Consider the following 10,519-nt stretch of genomic DNA (forward strand, 5'->3'; position numbering starts at 1 on the left):
TGGATTTATTGATGATAACGATTCTGACAGGTATGAAGTGATATCTCATTGTGGTTTTAATCTGCACTTTTCTAATGATTAGTGATATTGAACATTTTTTAATATGTCAATTGGCCATCTGTATGTCCACTTTGGAGAAGCATCTATTCAGGTCCTTGGACCATTTTTAAATTATATTGTTTATATTTTTGGTGTTTGTTTGAATTATTCATAAATTTGGGATTTTAGAAAAACACAGAGGGAGGGAGAGAGAGAAACATTGATTTGTTGTTCCACTTAATTATGCATTTATTGATTGATTCTTGTATGTGCTCTGACCAGGGATTGAACCTGCACCTTGGTATATCAGGATGATGCTCTAACCAACTGAATTATCCAGCCAGGGCTAAATATTGAATATTAACACCTTATTGGATATGTCACTGGTGTCTTGCAACCATTCAAGGCTGGGCAGGTGCACACGGGATTCAGGCAGACAGAAGAATATACCCAGAACCACTGGGATGTCTGACATGCCTTTATTCCAGGATGGGGTGATCCACGTGCATGCCACAAGTCCCGAATTGTACCACAGAAAGTCCCAACTCCTTTATATACTAAATGCACACAAAGCCAGCAGGATGCCAAGATATTATATGACAGAGTATGATTCTGCACATGTGGGCACATACTCAAAGCTATAGAAATAATGCTAAGTCATAGTTTCCTAGGTAAGGGAGCCTGACTGACTCCATTTTCCCTACAATTAGAAAATATGTTCTCCCATTCAAGACAATGGGTTGTCTTTCCATTTTGTTGATGTTTTCCTTTACTGTGCAAAAGCTTTTTAGTTTGATGTAGTCCCATTTGTTTAGTTTTTCTTTTGTTTTCCTTGCCCTAGGAGCTATATCAGAGAAAATATTGCTATGAGAATGTCTGAGATTTTACTGCCTATGTTTTCTTCTAAGATTTTTATAGTTTTGTGACTTACATTAAAGTCTTTAATCCATATTGAGTTTATTCTTGTGTGTGGTATAAGGAATTAATCTAGTTCCTTTCTTTCTTTCTTTCCTTCTTTCTTTCTTTCTTTCCTTCCTTCCTTCCTTCCTTCCTTCCTTCCTTCCTCCTTCCTCCTTCCTTCCTTCCTTCCTTCCTTTCTTTCTTTCTTTCTTTCTTTCTTTCTTTCTTTCTTTCTTTCTTTCTTTCTTTCTTTCTTTCTTTCTTTTTTCTTTTTTGTATATAGCTGTCCAGTTTTCCTAACACCATTAATTGGATAGACTGTCTTTACCCCATTGTGTATTCTTGTTTCATCAAAGACTTAATTGACCATAAGGCAAGGGTTTATGTCTGGGCTCTCTATTTTGTTCCACTGACCTATATGCCTGTTTTTATGCTGGTACCATGTTGTTTTAATTACTATTACATGGTAGTAAAGTTTGATATCAGGAGGAATCATGATTCCTCCAAAATTGTTCTTCTTTGTCCAGATTGCAGAGCCTTTTTGGGTATTTGTGATTTCATATATTTTGGGAATATTTAATCTAGTTCTGTGAGATCTATTATTGGTGTATTAATAGGGATTTCACTGAATCCAAGATTGCTTTGGATAGTATTGACATTTTAATGATGTTAATTCTTCCTATTCATGAACATGATATATGCTTTCACCTATTTGTTATCTTCCTCAGTTTCTTTCTTCAGTGTCATAATTTTCCAAGTACAGGTCTCTTACATTGCTGGTTAAACTTATCCCTAGGTATTTTATTTTTATGCAATTTTAAATAGATTTTTTTAGTTTTTCTTTCTGGTAGCACATTATTGATGTATAAAATGCAATGAACTTACAGACAATTATTTTGTATCTTGCTAGTTTACTGAATTTATTTATCAGTGTGTTTTCAACAGTGTCCTTAAGGTTTTCTATATACAGTGTCATGTCATCTGCAAATAATGACAGTTTTACTTCTTCCTTTCTAATTTTGATACCTGTTCTTGCTTTTTCTTGTCTGATTGCTGTAGCTAGAACTCCCAGTACTCTGTTGAATAGGAGTGGTAAAAGTGGACATCCCTGTCTTTTTCCTGACCTTAAAGGAAACATTCAGTTTTTGCCTGTTGAGTATGATGCTTGCTCTGGTTTGATCATATATGACCTTTATTCTGTTGAAGTATGTTTTGTCTATTTTCACTTTCTTGGGAGTTTTTATCATAAATGTGTGCTGGATTTTATTAAATGCTTTTTTGCATCTATTCACATGATCATGTGGTTTCTAATCCTTCATTTTGTTTATGTGGTGTATCACATTTATTAACATACAAATATTGTACCAACCTTTCATCCCAGTAATAAATGCCACTTGATCATGGAATATGATCTTTTTAATGTATTGCTGTATTTGGTTTGCTAATATTTTGTTGAGAATTTTAGTATCTATGTTCATGAAAGATATTGGGATATAATTTTCTTTCCTCATAGAGTCTTTGTCTGGTTTTGGAATTAGAATAATGCTGGCCTTGTAAAATGAACTTGGGAATCTTCCTCCTCTTGAATTTTTGGAACAGTTTGAGGATATGTGTCAGCTTTTTTTTTTTAATATTTGGTAAAATTCACCTGTGAAGACATCTGCTCCAGGACTTTTGTTTGCTGGGAGTTTCTTGATTACTGCTTTGATTTTATTAGTTATAATCTGTCTTGTCAGATTTCCTGATTCTTCCTGATTATATGTTTCTAGGAGTCTACCCATTTCACCCAGGTTCTCTAATTTGTTGGCATATCATTATTCATAATATTTTCTTACAATACTTCATATGTCTTTGGTGTCAGTTGTTACTTTTCTTCTTTCATTTCTGAATTTATTTGTACCCTCTCTCCTTTTTTCTTCATGAGTCTGTTCAAAGTTATATCAATCTCATTTATCTTTTCAAAGAACCACCCCTCTGTTTCTGTAATGTAGGACCCCTATCCTGGTAATGATATTCTGTAAAAAAAAAAACCATCCAGTAGACTAGCAGATGTGGACATGCCATATTACTCACATCACAGAAGAGTACACTGATGACAGTGGGTCGGTGCAAGAGAGACCGTACCTCCTTCAGTCTGAGGCTCATTATAAGGGACCCCAGACAAAGGAGGCATGTGTCCTACACCTGACTCTGAACTATATTACCTCATGTGTACATGCAGAAAGAAAAGGTCAAGAAGCAGTTACTGGACAAGAAACTACTCCCAAAAGGAGATAAGGAGTAAGTCATAATCCATTCCCAAAACAATACACATTCTTTCTGACCAGCAGACCTCTGGCCAGCCCTCACCACAGGTGATGGGAGAGCCATGTATTGACCCCACACTCCACCCCAACATTGCTCTTCTACCTCATATCCTTTGTGTTAATTCTTCCAGTAAGGGGTCTATATGGTGAGCATGTTGGCGCTTTGCATCCATATACCACAGATACAGTAAAGGGTACACCCTAAGACTAAAAGTACTATATAGAAGCCAAAGAGGCTCAGGAAGAGGGAATACCACTGATAGTCTGTAGCAGTTACTACCATAATATTCTTGCACAGGGTTGCTGCCATCCACCCCATGAATTGCACAGTTTCATTTGCAGTCCTGTGTTTGCATTCAATACACATGGGTATGGGCTATCATACTTCTACCTGTAATGCTGACAACTACTCACACTGTCCCACACTGAGTACATGAGCTATGGCTTGGTGCAGTTAACCTGCTCTCTAATGATGGAAAACACCTACTCACGTGTGTATTTGAAGAAGGGGTCAGAAGCCTTCCAGCCTTGCAGTCAGTCCCAGTGTGTCTGGTCCACAGGGTGAATCCACTGTGGTAGCCAGCAGAGGCCATGGTTGGGAGATCTATGCAGACCCAACAGTTCGAGTGGTTGTTCACAGTGGCCAGCATTCCTGCCCATTGTGGAAAGGTGTTTTTTGCAGAATCTAACCAGACAACCCCCAAGAATTTGACACATAAACTAGGTCATACTATGCAAGTACATTTTATGAAAACAGGAAGAACACAAAGGTTAATGAACACAGCAAATCATAAACCAGTTTCTGAGTCTCCAAGAGTGTCAGGTGAGAAGACTTACACATGCAAGGCTTTTGCTGGAATGAAGATAAACAATGACAATCTGATACATCTTCTTTATCTGTAGTTTAAATGTCTCTGGTGATGTCATCAAGTGCTCAGGTAAATTCTGTATGGTTGATACTACATCAGCAGTTCTCAGTAATTCCAAATCAAAAGATGACAGAAAAATGAAATACTAGTGTGAAAGGAAACTGGAGAACTTTGGGATCCAGTCTAGTTCATAGGTGAGAAATAAAATTTTACAGACCACTGAAATAGAGGCTACTTTCCATAATTGCGTATAACAGATTTTATTGAAACATAATTTTTATCTAAAATCACTTTCATTTTTACCAAAGAGCCAAATCAAGATCAATTCACTTACTGTATTAAGTTGTTGCAATTTGTCATGATTAACACAACAGGAATAGTGATTGATCATATAGGCTTTCTTAAATCTACTTTGCTGGAATGTTACAAGGAATTCCTGGATTGAGCTTTAATTAGCCTCTCAGGGCTGGGAAGCCAAGACACACAGCTGCCATCAGGTCTTGCCTACAATACCTGCAGATATGTGTGAGTTTCTCAAGTGCTTAATGTCCTTAAAATGTCTTGAGTTCTTCCCATGACAACTTTCAGGGAAGTAACCATCACTCCTTACCTGGAAAGATTGCCATGAATCATGCGACCAAGCAAGGTACCTGGCCATTTCTTCAAGGAGCTTTTATAAAAATTTCATCTTTATTGTACTTTCTTCCATTACCATTTAGTCCCCTTTAACCCCTCCTGCCAGCAATCATCACACTGTTGTCCATATCCATGAGTTCTTTTTTCTTTTTATTCAATCCCTCCACCTCCTACACTACTCACCCCAGAAGTCATCCCACTTTCCATCCAAGGGGATTTTATAGGCTTCAAAGTCAATCTTAATTTCTTACAGCTTTCTGATGACATCCAGAGTCCAGGCAAGACTCTTTTGACCATGACATTCCAGATAAAGACTAGTTGATAAAATCATAATTGCAAACTGACTTTTATGTCCTGTTATAAGGAAATCAGATTTTTATTGGATTTATGCAAATACACATTGCTATGGAAAGAATAATACTCATTCCATTAAGAGCTTACAAATTCCAGAGGGATCAGGTAGGGAGAAAAAATATAAATGCCTCAATGTTGCTTATGAAAGAATACTTTACCAAATTGCTTTAAGAAACAGAAAGTTTTCTTATATCTCTGTAAACCCAGTCATTTCACAGAGCTCCAGCAATCTTCACTTAGTTCAAAGATCTTCAATAGATCCAAAAATCTATTCTAAGAAATATGCAATCAGTCAGAGATCTCTTCATGAATCCTTCCCAAGACATAATATATTTTTGCAAATGCATTAGAGCAAAAAAATGACTATAAATGACAAAATTTAAAATCACATGGTTACAGAGTTAAGTATAATGCAACTGACAAAGGAATTTGCTTTCCTGCAACATTTTAAGATAACAACTAAAATTGCAAATAAAAATATATCAGAATTATATAATCTCTAGAACGTCTACTTTAATAAGAATATGTGTATACAAATAGAACATACTTATTATTTCTTTATTTGACAAAATCTCCTGTGTACTTTAAGCATACTAAATAGGTCTAATTAGTTCCAAAACTTCTTTTTTATAAAACAGGGAGAACAAATACTTTAGGTATTGTAGGAGCCTATTGGAATAACCCAAAGTCATTTCTCAGTTAAAAAGTCTCTTAAAATTTGGACTTTGGTAAGGCTGTCAAACAAACTTAACCAAAAGATTATAACATAAACTTTTTGTAAAACAAAACATTTTTATGGCAATAAACCTAAAAAACATTAATTAAATTTACAACCGGTTTTCACATCAAATAATTTGTCCAGACCACATGATCCTGTTTAATTTATATGTGTTTACTTTCTTTAGGCCAATAAAATACCGCACCTCCTTAATTATGCCACCCAGAGGCAGAAAACACACCACCACCACATGTAATACAGAGATAAACACATATCACATAAAGACCATACACATGAAGACTGAACATATAAAGACTATACACATGATTAGACTTACTAATTTGGGTAGAGAAAGTACACGACATTCTCATTTGCTTGTCTTTTTGCTTCTTCCCTATACACAATCCTTCCACAACTTTTCTTACGTTTCTTAAAAGGATGAGTCCCTTTTAACTCATCCAGAAATCACAATAATCTACTTTTAATTCTATTTCCTTCAAAATATATTGCCATAATTTACCTTTTATTACTAAGGCCATATATTTTTTCTAACTTAAATGTAAGTAATTAGCATTCTATGGGTTGATAAATTTCATAAATCTTACCCTGTTTACTAGACTAAAAGCAAAACAATTCTAATTAGTCTAAAATGCAACCCACTGCTTTCCAAAACAGAAACAAAGATGAAATCTAAAGCAAAGGCAAAATTTCAAGGGACAAAGAATAGCCTTAGAATTTTATCTCCTTATTTTTCTAACTTAAGCTTACCCTTTTGCTTATGCTGTTTTTTCCTTTTCCCCCATGCAGGTCCTCTGCAAGGCCCACCAGAGTGTCGGTGACATTACCCCAATACTGGTACACCATCCCAGAATTACCCCTGCTATTTTCAGAATTACCTCCTGGCCTCTCTGACCCAGCATGTTATCACGTGCAGTGTACTCAACTAGGGTATTTTCCAGAATATCCTGTTTGTGACACCAATTGTAACACAGGATCCCCAAACCAGGGAGCTGCTTAAGTGTTTGTGATATTCTGAAAAAACAAACAAACAAACAAACAAACAAAAAAACACCCAGTGGACTAGCAGATGTGGACATGCCATTTATTACTCACATGACAGAGGAGTGCACTGATAACTGCTGGTTGGTACAAGAGAAACCACACCTCCTCCAGTCTGAGGCTCATTGTAAGGGGTACCAGACAAAGGAGGCACGTGTCCTGCACATGCCTCTAAACTACATTACCTCATGTGTACATGCACAAAGAAAAGGTCAAGAAACAATCACAAAACAAGAAGCTGCTTCCAAAAGGAGATAAGGAGAAAATTATAATCCTTTCCCAAAACAACACACATTCTTTCTGACCAGGGACCCTCCTGACATGCCTTCATCACAGATGGTGAGAGGCACATGTATTGACCCCACAGTGTCATTGATCTTTTGTATTTGTTTAGCTTCTATGTCATTTAATTCTGCTTTGATAGTTATTATTTCTTTCTTTCTACTTACTCTGGGATTTGGTATTCTTTTTCTAGTTCTTTAAAGTCTAGGGGTAGATTGAGGGTTTTTTTTTCTTCCTGGGATAGAGCTGTAATGCTGTGAATGTTCCTCTTATGACAGCTTTTGCTGTGTCCCCTAGATTTGGGGTTGTTGTGTATTCATTTTCATTTGTCTCAAGGTAACCTTTGATTTCTTCCTTGATTTCTTTGTTGACCCATTGTTTAGTAATATTTTATAGCCTCCATGTGTTTATTTTTCAGTTTTTTGTTGTAATTGATTTCTAGTTTCATACCATTGTGATCAGAGAAGATGCTTGATATGATTTCAATCTTTTGAATTTAGTAAGACTTGTATTGTGTCTTAACATGTGATCTATCCTAGAGAATGTTCCATTTGCTCTTGAAAAGAATGTATATTCTGCTGCTTTCGGGTGAAATGTTTTATAAATATCAATGGATTTCCATCTGGTCCAGTGTGTTGTTAAGGTCACTGTTACCTTCTTAATTTTTTATCTGGAAGATCTATCCATTGATGTCAATGAGGTATTACAGTCCCTACTATGACAGTATTACTCTTGATCTGTCCCTTTATGTCCACTAAGATTTTCTTTATATATTTAGGTGCTCTTATGTTGGGTGCATATATATTTATATGGCTTATATCTCCTTGTTGGATTGATCCCTTTACTATTATGTAATGTCCTTCTTTGTCTTTTTTTATGGCCTTCATTTTGAAGTCATTTTGTTTGATATAAGTATTGCTACTCCAGCTTTTTTTTTTCCTTTCTATTTGTATGGAATATATTTTCTATCCCTTCACTTTCAATCTGTGTGTATCTTTTGTTCTGAGTTGTCTCTTATAGACAGTATATATATGGGTCATGTTTTCTTGTCCATTGAGCTACCCATGTCTTTTGATTGGAGATTTTAATCCATTTACATTTAAAGTTATTATTGATAGGTATTTATTTATTGCTACTTTATTCTTTATACCTATGTTCTTCTCTCTTTCTTTTTACTCTTTTTTTTAAAGAAGACTCTTTAACATTTTTTGCAATGCTGGTTTGGTAGTAATGAAATCCTTTAGCCTGTTTTTACCTGGGAAGTTATTTATTTTGTCTTCCATTTTAAATGATAGTCTTGCTGGATAGAGTAGTCTTGGTTGTAGGTCCTTGCTTTTCTTTTTTTACATATGAAAATGGAATTTTATTTATTTATTTTTTTATTGTTGTTTAATTACAATATTCTGCCTTTTCTCCCCACCCGTCCCTACCACCCGAGCCCTCCCCACCTCTCTCCCCCAGTCCCACCCCCCTTGTTGTTGTTCACATGTCCTTTATAATTGTTACTGTAAACCCTTCACCCTTTTCATCACTTTGAATATTTCATGTCAATCCCTTTTGACCCTATGTGTTTCCCTTGAGAAATCATCTGACAGCCCTATGGAAGCTCCCTTGTAGGTAACTGTCTTTCTCTTGCCCTTAAGATTCTCTCTTTATCTTTAACCTTTGGCATTTTAATTATGATGTGACTGGATATTGGCTTTTTTTTCTTGTTTATCTTGTTTGGGGCTCTGTGCTTCCTGGACTTGTGTGTCTTTTTTCTTCACCATGTTAGGGAAGCTTTTGGCCATTATTTCTTCAAATATGTTCTGGATCCCATGCTCTCTCTCTTCTCTTTCTGGTAACCCTATGATATGGATGTTATTATGCTTGATGTTATCTCAGAGGTCCCTCAGACCTTCCTCATTAAAAAAAACACTTTTTTTTGGCTGCTCTGTTTGGGTGTTTTCTGTTATCTTGTTATCTAAATCACTGATTCAGTTCTCTGTGTCCTCTAACCTCCTGTTGTTCCTTCTAGTGTATTCTTTATTTCAGATTTTGCATTCTTTATTTCTGCCTGATTCTTTTTTAATGAATTTTATGTCTTTTTCAATGCTATATCTTTGTTTATTTTCTCACTAAGATCATTTATTCTTCTTAGGTCTTTCATTATCCATATAAACATTGTTTTGAACTCTGTATGTGGTACCATGGTTGCTTCCTTTTTAATTATTTTTTTTCTAGGGATTTCTCTTGTTCTTTCATTTGGGGAATGTTTTTTGTCTCACCACTTTGTCTGCTTTCTTGTGCTTGTTACTGCATATTAGGTAGATCTGTTATTACTCTCAAACTTGTAATGGTGATTTCATGTTGTAGGCATCTTGTGGGGTTCAGTGATGCAATCTTTCAGATCACCTGATGTAGGTGCTCCAAGAATGTCTCTAGTGTAGTTTATTTGTGCCCTCCTGTTGTAGTTGAGTCTTGAAGAATGTTGGCTTGTTCATGGGTGAGACCAACCCTCAGGCTGGCTGACTGTAAGGATAGACCTCAATCACAGTGTATAATCTACTGTGGGGTAGTGTCCCCTGATATGGAGTTGTTTCTAGCAGGATTTGGTTCCTTGCTGGAATCTCCCTTTTCGTGTGTCACTTGTGTGGTTAGTTGGGCCAAGTTCTGGTATATTCTGAAGACCACCACTATTTGTGTTGGTTCGGAGTCCACTTGGATGGGGTTCCAGTGCAGTTGATGTCAGATGCTGCATGTCAGATGCCTTGGGATACCTGTCTGGAGCTACCACACAATCCACTGTTTGTGGCTGCCTCTGCTGGGCCTTGTTGTGTGTGGGAAGGGCCAAGAAGTATACAAGGGTCAGCTTCCTCTGGCTCTGAGCTGGAGCAGATTGATAAAAATTCCAAGGCACCTTGAGATCTGCCTCCTTCTGATGGCCACACTGCCACCTTCTGAGGTTGCCTGATCTTCCTTGAGAGCCTTCTGTAGAAAGACTGTAGAGTGGTCTGGAATGGCCACTACCCACAGCATGAGTTCAGTAGGATCATGAGACAGAGTTGGGAAGACAGGGCTAGTAGGTCTTCTGTTTCAGGGCACCATGGTCAGGCACTCAATGTGGGGAAGGTGGTCTCTATTCCAGAACCATACCACTCAATGTATGCCTGAGTCTCTCTAGCTCCCAAGGAAGGAGTGTGCCACAGGTTCAGTTTGAGTGACGGCAGTTAGACCCTCTGCAGGAGCAAGCTCAGCAAGGCAGGGCCACTGGGACTTAGCAGGACAGATAAAAAGAGTCTCCCATTAGGGATGGTGCCAGCCAAGGCTCTGGAGGGGAGGCAAGGATGTCTTATTCCCCTCACACCTCAACTGCA

At 37.0% G+C, this 10,519-nt stretch overlaps 1 long non-coding RNA gene across 1 annotated transcript; it reads right to left on the minus strand.

The window, feature by feature from the left end:
- Positions 1-289: 289 nt before the first annotated feature.
- LOC118496988 lies at positions 290-2,457 on the minus strand. The gene is made up of 3 exons (XR_004899530.1): positions 2,294-2,457; positions 1,259-1,261; positions 290-301 (listed from the first exon to the last, which is right to left on the minus strand). It is a non-coding gene; the product is annotated as an uncharacterized LOC118496988 (long non-coding RNA).
- Between the last annotated feature and the right edge of the window lie 8,062 nt (positions 2,458-10,519).

This window comes from Phyllostomus discolor, chromosome 10 (genome assembly GCF_004126475.2).
Source record: "Phyllostomus discolor isolate MPI-MPIP mPhyDis1 chromosome 10, mPhyDis1.pri.v3, whole genome shotgun sequence".
NCBI lineage: Eukaryota > Metazoa > Chordata > Mammalia > Chiroptera > Phyllostomidae > Phyllostomus > Phyllostomus discolor.